Genomic DNA, 10,064 nt, shown 5'->3' on the forward strand with positions numbered 1-10,064 from the left:
TTTATATATATATTTTATTTTTTTTTTACCTCTGGTCTCCGCTTGCCCCCAGTTTTCTTCTTTCGTCCAGGAAAGATAAATAATTGTCATTCAGAGAATCTCTTGTCCTCGTTCAGAGCAAAGGGAACAAGAAGTAAGTGAAATGTTCTCGAAAACGAGTTTATTTGTCCTTGATTTGAGCGGGTAAATAATCTTATCTGCAAGTGGGATAAGAGTTTTGCAATTAAAATAGGAACAACTCATCTCCATCATCGTGTTTTAAGGGCAGTATATCTAATTATCTTATTTTAGGGGGTAAAATAATCAGATCAGATTATTTGCAGGGACAAATTACACTCGTTTCGAGAACATTTTACTCACTTTTTGTTCTCTCTTTGCAGCGTGGAACGAAGAAAGAGAAAAAGGTGACTCTGACTTGTTGGACTGTTTTGTTTGCGGCTTTCAGGTCAAGGCCACTGTTCGTTTTACCTCATTTCTTGGAATACGAGTCTCTGCAGAGCGGGAAATGTGTTAGCAACACGTACACAAAGACTGGGAATGAAAGCAGCCCTTTAAACCCAACGGCTCGCTCCTCACTGCAAAAAGGGAACTAAAAGTAAGAGGAATTTTCTTCAAATGAGTATATTTTCCTTGTATTTGAGCAGGTAAATAAGACTATTTGCCAATGGAATAAGAACAATTGATCTCCATCATCTTATTTCAAGCGCGGGATATCTAATTATGATATTTTAGGGGTAAAAATTCCATTGGCAGATAGTCTTATTTAGCTGCTCAAATGAAGGAAAATACACTCATTTCAAGAAAATTTTACCTTCTTTATGTTCCCATTTTGCAGTCTTTCGCTGTCAGTATCTTCCGTCTCGGCGTCTATCAACAACCGCCGACTTGTCACTGGCCGTCTGTTGACTTACACGCCTGCCTGTCTCTCCCCGTCTCCCCCATCCACCCTCCTTCCAGCTTAGCCTTCCTCTCGGCTCGTCTTCGTTCCCGTTCTGCAGCCTTCCCTGTTCGTCTGAGAAAGCTCACGTTCATTTTAATATCTGCTGCATCACATCGGCCAGAGAGAGAGAGGGAGGGAGAGACAAGGCCGCACGCACAGCAAACATCCACGCAGTGATAGTGGATAGTCCTTGCAGTGAGATCACAGCCGTCTATGTAAATCCCTATTTAGGGCCCGACGACCGTAGAGCAGCCGTCATAAAATAATTTGGCAGCTGGCCTTACTTGGTCACGATAGAGGCACGCTGCATGTGTTTACTCAGAGGTGCTCGGAGTACAACACTGCAAAAACCCAACCAAAAATAAGTAAAGTTTTCTTGAAATGAGCAAATTTGTCCTTGATTTGAGCAGGTAAATAAGATTATCTGCCAATGGAATAAGTATTTTGAGCCCTAAAATAAGATAATTAGATAGACTGCAGCTGAAATAAGATGATAGAGATGAGTTGTTCCTATTTTAAGGGCAAAAATCTTATCTTATAATATCAAAATGTATCAAAACTTTATAATATTATTCATACCATTAATAATATTTATATTGACATTAATAATATTGCACAGCACTGTCATTGTCCTGAATTTTGAGCCTGATGAACGCTGTCATTTCTGTCCTGATTAATAATAATGCAAAATATGACCTAAAAGTAAGTAAAATCTTCTTGGAATTAGTGTATTTGTCTTTGAGTTAACCAGGTAAATAAGATTATCTGCCAATGGAATGAGTATTTTGACCCCGAAAATAAGATAATTAGATATACTGCAGCTGAAATAAGATGATGGAGATGAGTTGTTCCTATTTTAAGGGCAAATCTCTTTTCCACTTGCAAATTATTTAACCTTGCTGCTCAAATCACGGATAAATACACTATTTCAAGAGAACTTTACTTATTTTTAGTTCCCTTTTTAGCAGGGCAGGAAGTTGCCAATTGTTGGCCATAACACTAGAAGGAGAAGAAATCTATTCATGTAGACAATTGTGTTTTAAATGAAACCAGAGCATCTCACCCCGTAAGCGTACATGAAGGCTTTATTCTATATGCAAATCTTAATTAGGTGCTCTTATTCTGAAGATCCTGCTGTTGTTCCTTTGATTAGCTCTATCAGCACCCTTGTCAGCATCAATGCTTCCTTACTCTTATATAATATTAAAAATAACAATAATATTAACATTAATGTTATTGCACAGCTCTGTTTGGAGACAATAATATTTATAATCCTGAATATTGAGCCTGATATTATTGCAAAACATGTACTAAGTAAAATCTTCTTGAAATGAGAGCATTTGTCGTTTATATGAACAGGTACATAAGATTGTCAGCCAGTGGGATACGATTTTTTGACTTAAAATGAGAACAACTCATCTCCATTATCTGATTTCAACTCCAGCATAGCTAATTATCTCATTTTAGGGGTCAAAATACTCATTCCATTGGCAGAAAATCTTATTTAGCTGCTCAAATCAAGGACAAATACACTCATTTCAGGAAATCTTACTCAGTTTTGGTTCCGTTTTTGCAGAGCTGGTGTCATAACAGCCTATAGGCGGCTGAATTTATGGAGTTTTTCCTGCTCGTCAGCCACAGCGAGCGCTAACGGGTTCAATCACTTTTAATTTGGAGGAACAGCATCCGCACTGTTTCAAGATAGAAGTCGCACCGGGGGAGGGGGGGGTGGGGGTTAGCATGAACAGCCACCCTTCATCATGTTATTCAGGCGGGGTAAACACTTTACAGCTTAAATGACACAAAACCCAACATCACGTCAAGTCTTTGCTGACTTCTGTTCACCTTGATCAGTTTGAATTGTTGCTCAAAGGTGGCAAACTTTACGGAAATCCCTTAAAAAAGTCCCGATCAGTTATTCTTCAGGCTTTCTCAAGGTCTGTCAGCTGCTTATCTGAACACGCTCAGTCCAGTTCCTTCACACGAACACTCGTTGAACTCAGAGGCCTCCTAAAGTCAGGAAACCCGGGATCAGTCTCCACACACGGGACCCATAAGTTAGGCCGACGCAAAGTAGGATTTTTAGGATGCTTAACAAGGAGATCTGAGATATAACCTTCAATAACTTCAGAGCTGCAGGACATCAGAGGAACATGTGACAATAAAATAATAAATAAAATAAATTGCGTTAAAATCTTTAGCTTAGGGCTCCGGAACAGTTTGTTCTTCTTTAAACAACAAGCACCAACAACTAGATTACTGGGACGCTAATCATCAGATTAGCTAACATTTATTGCAGTCCAAGCAGCTCTATGGGATGTTATTTGTTACGTAAACAACGTATTTTTATATATATTTTTTGCTCTGGACGTTGAAGCTTACAACCAAAAACCTAGTTGCACACTTTGATGTGAAAACATAAGTGGTCATATATGGTATTTCCTGAATTTCAAACATGGAGGCGAACACTGCGTTCGCCACAGAACGAACATGGCGCCGCCCTGCATGGCCTTCTTCAGACGCATAACTGTGTTGCGAAGCAGAAAACTTAACACAGATGCGTAAAAATCGGTTTTCTGCTAACATTTAGAGCAGCGGGAGTTGTTTTTGGACGGTCACGGGAATAAGAGACAAGGTGAAACCTCTGCAGCCGACAGCTGGAGCTCCAGAGAAGGCCAACCAGAGAATTTTAGCAGATAACAGGAAGGCCAAGGCACAGAAATCTTCTTTATCTTGTTCTTCTGAATATAAAACCCTTTTTTCTGCAGTAGAAGACGTAGGATTTGAAACACAGTCAATCTGTGGGAAGGTTTTGGCACAAGGGGTGAATATTTAGTGTAGAAAAGACATGTGGGAGGGCTGCTATTACAGTTAGCATTGCTATCGGTGCTAACGTCGCTAATAAAAGTAGCTATAATCTGCTCTCAAAATGTGACCATCGTATATTTGTGGTTTTGTTTCACTAAAGTAGCAAACTTCTGTTTTATTCAACTGTCTGGTGTCACTTTTCTGACGTTCAGAGTGTATCACCGCCTCATGACTAATTCATGACCGTTTGTAGAGGAAGTTTAATTACAGAGTCACTTTATTGCTGGACGTCGTAGAAAAGCCAGAAAATTACCAGCAGCAACTTTTTTTTTTAAACCTGCAAAGTTCTGTTTTCTGCAGGTAAGTATCCCTGCATACATTTTTTGAGTTTTCTTCAGCTGTACGCCATAATCAGCGATATTAAAACAATAAAAGGCTTGCGATATTTCAGTTGATTTGTAATGAATCCAGAATGTATGACATTTCATGTTTTTTAATTGCATTACAGAAAATAAAGAACTTTATCACAATATTCTAATTTTCTGAGACAGTCCTGTATATGAGGGGTATTATCTAATTATCAATCTTGTAAAAATAAATAAAACGTCATGTTTTGGCACAAACCCCAGGAGAAACGGCGATGTTTTTATGTCATTTATTCATATTCGCTTATACAGCATAATGGCTGCAAAGAACAGAAAAATATGGCTATCGGCCAACATTTAAATTCAGATGTTGGAACCTAAAACTTCCGTATGGGAGCAACTTTTGAGTTTTCCACCTTATGTTTATTCATTGCTGTTACGCCCACAGTTGGCTGGAAGAACGGGGTAAATTAATTAAAGGTTTATTGTATTCTCTTTTACTTTCCCACGTCCCTCTGGTTTTTACTCTGGCGCTGCACGATGTGATTTGTCCGTTTCTTTACGAACCAGCCGACCTTCTCAGATTGGAATCAGCTTGTTTGTCCTAATGGCGGCACTTCAGCGGCTGAAAATGTGTCTTTGTGACGGACGGTGACGAACTGATTCCTCCCAGAGCCGCGTGTTTGTAGACACAACACGGGTTCATCTCCGTCTAGTTCAGGTGTGTATTTAGACTCCTATGATTCACAGCCCAGAGTCGAGCGACTTAACAAACAAAAACATTCCTCTGGATGGAAAGTGAGCAAAAACAAAAGAGGCAAATTTACCAAGGACAAACGTTAAGAAAGCCTGGAAAACTAGCGTAGATCAACTCTTTCCTTCCAACCTACTTTATAAATGGCTTATGCATCTATAATCTTAAAGGTGCATAGCCACGTTCTTCTACTTCTTTATTTATATGTCAGTAGCTCTTCTGGCTGCATACAAAGTTTTTATGAAAGATTATCAGGTCCTGCTGTTGTATCAGTTGTTATTTTGGTGTTTTATGCTTTGTTTTTGCTTAATCTGTTAATAAATAAAGCCTTTTGTGTTTGTTCATGATTTTAACAGAAGTAGGTACTGCTCATGCCCAGTAGCGGTTAAAACAAGGAAGCGGCTAACAGCTATTAGCATCTCCAGGCAAAACAATTAAGAATGTTCCCAGATTTAGTTGAAAAAACAATAAATAAAAAAATGATTTCAAGAGGGAAAAGCCTGGAATGTCTCTGGGAATCCAGTCTGAACGTTGGTGTTCACTGAAGCTAAACCTGCCGAGGCTCAGATGTGATGCAGAGTTGACTGACGACAGTAAATGTTCTGATATGAGGCTCTTAGAGTTGCTGTAGATCGTTTTATTTAATTAATAACGGTTGGACTACGATCACACCGAGCTGCTGCTTTAATTCAATTAAATTTTATTTATATAGCGCCAATTCATGAAACAAGGCACTTTACAAAGTGTCTTTACTTTATTGTGAGACATTTCAGAGAGTCAGGCTCGGTCTGCCATTATTTAATTAATTACTGATTTATTAATTAAGCAAACCGGCATTATGATAGTTCTGCGATACTGTCACTAGATGGCGCCACATGTGATTATATCTGCTAATTGAACCTGGTGCTGAGGCTATTTATCCACAATAAAGGACCATAAAACATTATCAGGACGGAGGCCTGGTGTATATAACCTTATTAACCATATTTTATCGTGATTAAATGTTTTTTTGGTCTTTTCTTATAAGCATATTGCATGGCTATATACATTGAATACATTGTACACATGATTCAAGTATTTTACCATAAAGAAATATGTAAATAAACGTTAACGGTTTAGAACAGGGTTACTACAGAGCTAGGAACAGCAGACCAGGGAGTGTAATAGATGACGGGAGCCGTGTTCTTCGCTACGTCCTGCAGATATTACGCTTTAAGTGAGGGTAAAATAAAGGAGCCTTTCTTTCAGTCAGCTGACAGGCAGCGTGCAGCAACAGGTGGCCCTTGAATAAGAGAAAGCTCTGCTGTCTGTGCCTCTTTCGCTGGTCTCTCGTCTAAACTATGAACGACAGGAACCATCCGGTCTCATCTCCACTTTCTCTCTCCGAATTCATGCCAGCTTTTTAAGCTCGGCTTTCAACTCGTTTGTTCAAATAAAAAAAAAACATACGGTCTCTGTGCCCATTTTGGAACTTCAACTAATTAAATGGGAACAAAGTGTTTCCTTTTAACTTGTTGATGGTTTCGAAGCGTTTCTCCTGTGATTCATAGGGCAGAGATTAGTGGCGTAAACAAATAAATAAGGCAGCTAGTTCCTACATAAAAGTCTAAGGGAGTCTGGAAAACTACAGATTTGAGTTATAGCAGATCTTTGTTTTTTGTGTGTTTATGCATCTGAAACCTTCTAACTTTTGAATGCAATCCATTCATGTTTGATTTAAAAAAAACAAAAATACATTTATTTAACAGCTTTCCGCGTCTTTTAAAGTTTAGGTCGCTGCAGCCGAGCTGTACCCAGCAGGCCGGGGCGTGTAAATGCCGTGAATGCATCATCATAAAACGCAGAGATAACAGCTGCTAACTCCATCCAGACAAGGCCCAGAGCATGCAAACAACAAGCCGGGATGTCGTCACCTCTGCTCGAAGCCGGTAGTACCGTGTCAGCGCCGTAGTACCGCAGTTACTACCAGCTGGCCTCTGAGAGCCGCAGGCCGAGGCGTGCAGCGACCAGGCCGCAGCTGCAGGCCGCTTACAGCTACTCTGCTCGGACGAACCGGGGTCAGAACCCCCCCGTCTACCTGGTTCTGGCCCCGGGTGGCCTGACCGAGTTACCCGAACGGTTACCGGGAAAGTAACGGCACGACAAAGTGAGAAAAGGCGGAAAAAGTCGACGGTTTTTTACGGCTGTCAGGATGAGTTTGTTCTGGGCTGCTGTAGAGAAAGTGTCAATAAGCCGGAGGAAGGCCCACAAACACGGACACATCAACGCTGACAGCCGCCTCTGAGCGCCCACGACGGGAAGGAGAAATGTGTCCGAGGTGGACATTATGTCTGGGAAGTCCGGCTTCACTTTTTAATGATTTTTTTATTTTATTTTTTTATTTCGCCGGGAAAGTTTTTTGACGTCCAGCCGCGCCGCACCGCTCCCCTTTTTCAACCCCCGGCCCTGACAGCTCAGATCAGCCGTTAACTCTGTTCAGAACCGCCGTAAACGTGAACGTTACGATGGAGGAGGAAGAAAAAGAAGAAGAAGAAGAAGAAGAGGAGGAGGAAAAACACACAACAAGCCCCGCTGCAGTGCTACAGGAGATTTGTAGGCAGCTTGTACTCACCGGAGATAACACAGATCGACCCCCTCCTTGAGCCCCCCTCCTCCCTCACAGGATATTCCTCCGCCGGGTAAAATAGGGCACGGAGGTCCGCCGCTGCCCGTCAACGGCCGCTCATCTTTGTCCGGCGAGGAACTTACAGGGAGCGAAAACTCCTGCCCTGGACATTTCTACACTACAGTCGCAAAATGGTGAATGAAGACCCGAAGCCTTGACAACCAGCCCGGTCGGCCAATGGCGCAGCGGGAAGGAGTACAGTGGCCAATGGCAGGGCGCGGAGAGAGTGGGGAGGCGGGGCTTCGAGGCCAAGTCGGCTTGAGGGACGGAGCGTTTCGTCCAATCAGAGTGTGGGAAAACAGAACAGCTGTTGGAAGATCGCGGCTGCTGACCAATAGGAGAGCCGTGGGTCTATTTAGTAACGCAGAGCAGGAAAAGAGGGAGCCGTACTCTTTTATTTAAATCACGTTTTTATGTCTTAACAAACATTAAACAAGACACAGCGATGTAAATCAACCAAAACGCAGAAACATCAATCAAACTATCATTTCCCAAACATGTTAATTTATCACTCATTTACACATTTTACATCTGCTTAAGTAAGTAGGATCAGTAAACTCCCCATATTATATTAGAGCGTCTGCATAAGCACCATGACCACTAGGATCTACAGGTGGAGTGTAGTTTCACAAAAAAAAAAAAAAAATACACCAACTCCCACATTCTCATGTTGAGTCTCTCTTTATTCTCTTTTTGCAGCCAACCAGTGGTGCTTCAGACAGGATGGCATGCTTTGTCCCGCCCCATTACCAATCAGAGCGGCCGCATGGACCCTATACGTCACCAGAGTGGGTGGTGATTGGTTAGGAGGATTTAGGTCTCCAGGCCAATGGTGGTGTGCTGTGGTGAAGTCACTAAGTTTGTTGCCATCAGCTTATCCAAACAGGGAAAGCGGTATGGCAAGCTCGTTTATCATAATATTAAAGCCCTCAGAGGCTGACAGATCACGTTAGATCACACTTAAGCAGAGGTGGGCAGAGTAGCCGAAACTTTTACTCAAGACTAGCACTACTTCAGCATATTTTTACTCAAGTAAAAGTAAAAAGTGGTCAGTCAAGAAATTACTCAAGAGTAAAAAAAAAAAAAAAAAAAAAAAAAATCAGTAAGAAGGCTACTCAGGTACTGAGTAACTAATCATAACAGCTGATGATTTAATATTTAAAAATTATGTAATTGGACAGACAAAAATCTAAGGTTATGAGCAAAGTTTTGGCATTTTCAAGTTTTTTTATTATACAAAGAATAAAGAAACTGCTAAATAAATTCAGGTTGAAGACATTTTTGCAAACCATTTTTTCAACATTTAACTTGAAAGCAATACTTACAGCAGCTAATGTATATACAGTATGTTAGAACAGTGCAAATTACTTCCAATGAAAATATCTACTGTTTACCGAATGTTAATTTGATCTCCAAGGGGCTTAATGAGCTCAGCAGATAGAAAATAATGTTAAGATAAAGCTCATGTACAAATAAACAGTCTCACTTTAACATAAACTCCAGGTTTTCTCTCTGTGGTGCATTTTTGGTTACAACACTGTTCTTTATTCATGAAGTTACTCACAGCCAGTAGAGTAGCAAGAAATTTAACTTAGGAGTAGTGATACTTGAGTAATAATATGTCTCAAATAAAAGTACAAAGTACAGTGCAGTAAAACTACTCCTAAAAGTACATTTTGCTCAAACAGATACTAAAGTAAATGTAGCTGAGTAAATGTGACTACTTACTACCCACCTCTGCACTTAAGGGAATAAAAGCTATTCAGAAATTACCCAGAATAATATTTTAAGGTATGTTACATGCCTTTGTTCCAAGGATAAATAATGTTACCTCACTCACTTTCTATAACAATAACAGTTGACAAAGTTTGAAAAGGCACAAATTGTGATGGCAAGACCACTTAGTCAACGCATCTCCAAATCTGCAGCTCTTGTGGGGTCTGCAGTGGTCAGTATCTATCAACAATAGCCCATGGAAAGAACAATGATAAACTAGCATAAGGCTCACTGATGCAAATGAGGTGCAAAGGCTGGTCTACATAGTAAGATCCTATATACGAGCCATTGTAGCTGAAAGTACCGAAGAATTTAATGCTGGTCCTTTTGGAAAAGTGTCACAGCGCATCACATTTTGTTATTTATTGGAATGCAAAGCTTCAGATGAGTCACAGAGCCCACCCTGACTCCCCTCTACCACCAAAAGATCATTCAATGGGCATTTAAACATCAGAACTAAACCACGTAGCAATGGAAGGAGTTAGAAAAGAAGGTTTTCACTTCAGCTGGATGTCTGGGTGCATTTGAGTTGTTTGCTTGGGGAACTCATGGGTCCAGGTTGCACTTTGGGATGAGGGCAAGCTGGCAGAGACATTGAGGTGCTTTGAGCAGTGCTCTTCTGGAAGGTTTCTTCCGTCAATGTCACTTTGACATGCAGACCAGGTACACGCGTTTTAAAACTATATTTCTTGATGCATCTAGCCTATTTCTGCAGGTAATCCAGAAATGGTTTCAGGAGTTGTTGATCTGGGCTCC

At 40.7% G+C, this 10,064-nt stretch overlaps 1 protein-coding gene across 5 annotated transcripts in view; it reads right to left on the reverse strand.

The window, feature by feature from the left end:
- The window catches only part of cica (capicua transcriptional repressor a), a 69,011-nt gene extending 60,895 nt beyond the window's left edge, over window positions 1-8,116 (reverse strand). For 2 of the 5 annotated variants that reach the window (XM_036145788.1, XM_036145785.1), the window contains exon 1: window positions 7,479-8,116. The gene's annotated coding sequence lies outside the window, so the exon portion shown is untranslated. Of the gene's footprint in view, window positions 1-29; window positions 151-911; window positions 1,176-7,478 lie in introns of those variants that run through there. The other 3 variants (XM_036145789.1, XM_036145786.1, XM_036145787.1) reach the window with 3 other exon arrangements.
- Window positions 8,117-10,064: the final 1,948 nt, after the last annotated feature.

The sequence above is a fragment of the Fundulus heteroclitus genome, chromosome 13 (assembly GCF_011125445.2).
Source record: "Fundulus heteroclitus isolate FHET01 chromosome 13, MU-UCD_Fhet_4.1, whole genome shotgun sequence".
Classification (NCBI taxonomy): Eukaryota; Metazoa; Chordata; class Actinopteri; order Cyprinodontiformes; family Fundulidae; genus Fundulus; species Fundulus heteroclitus.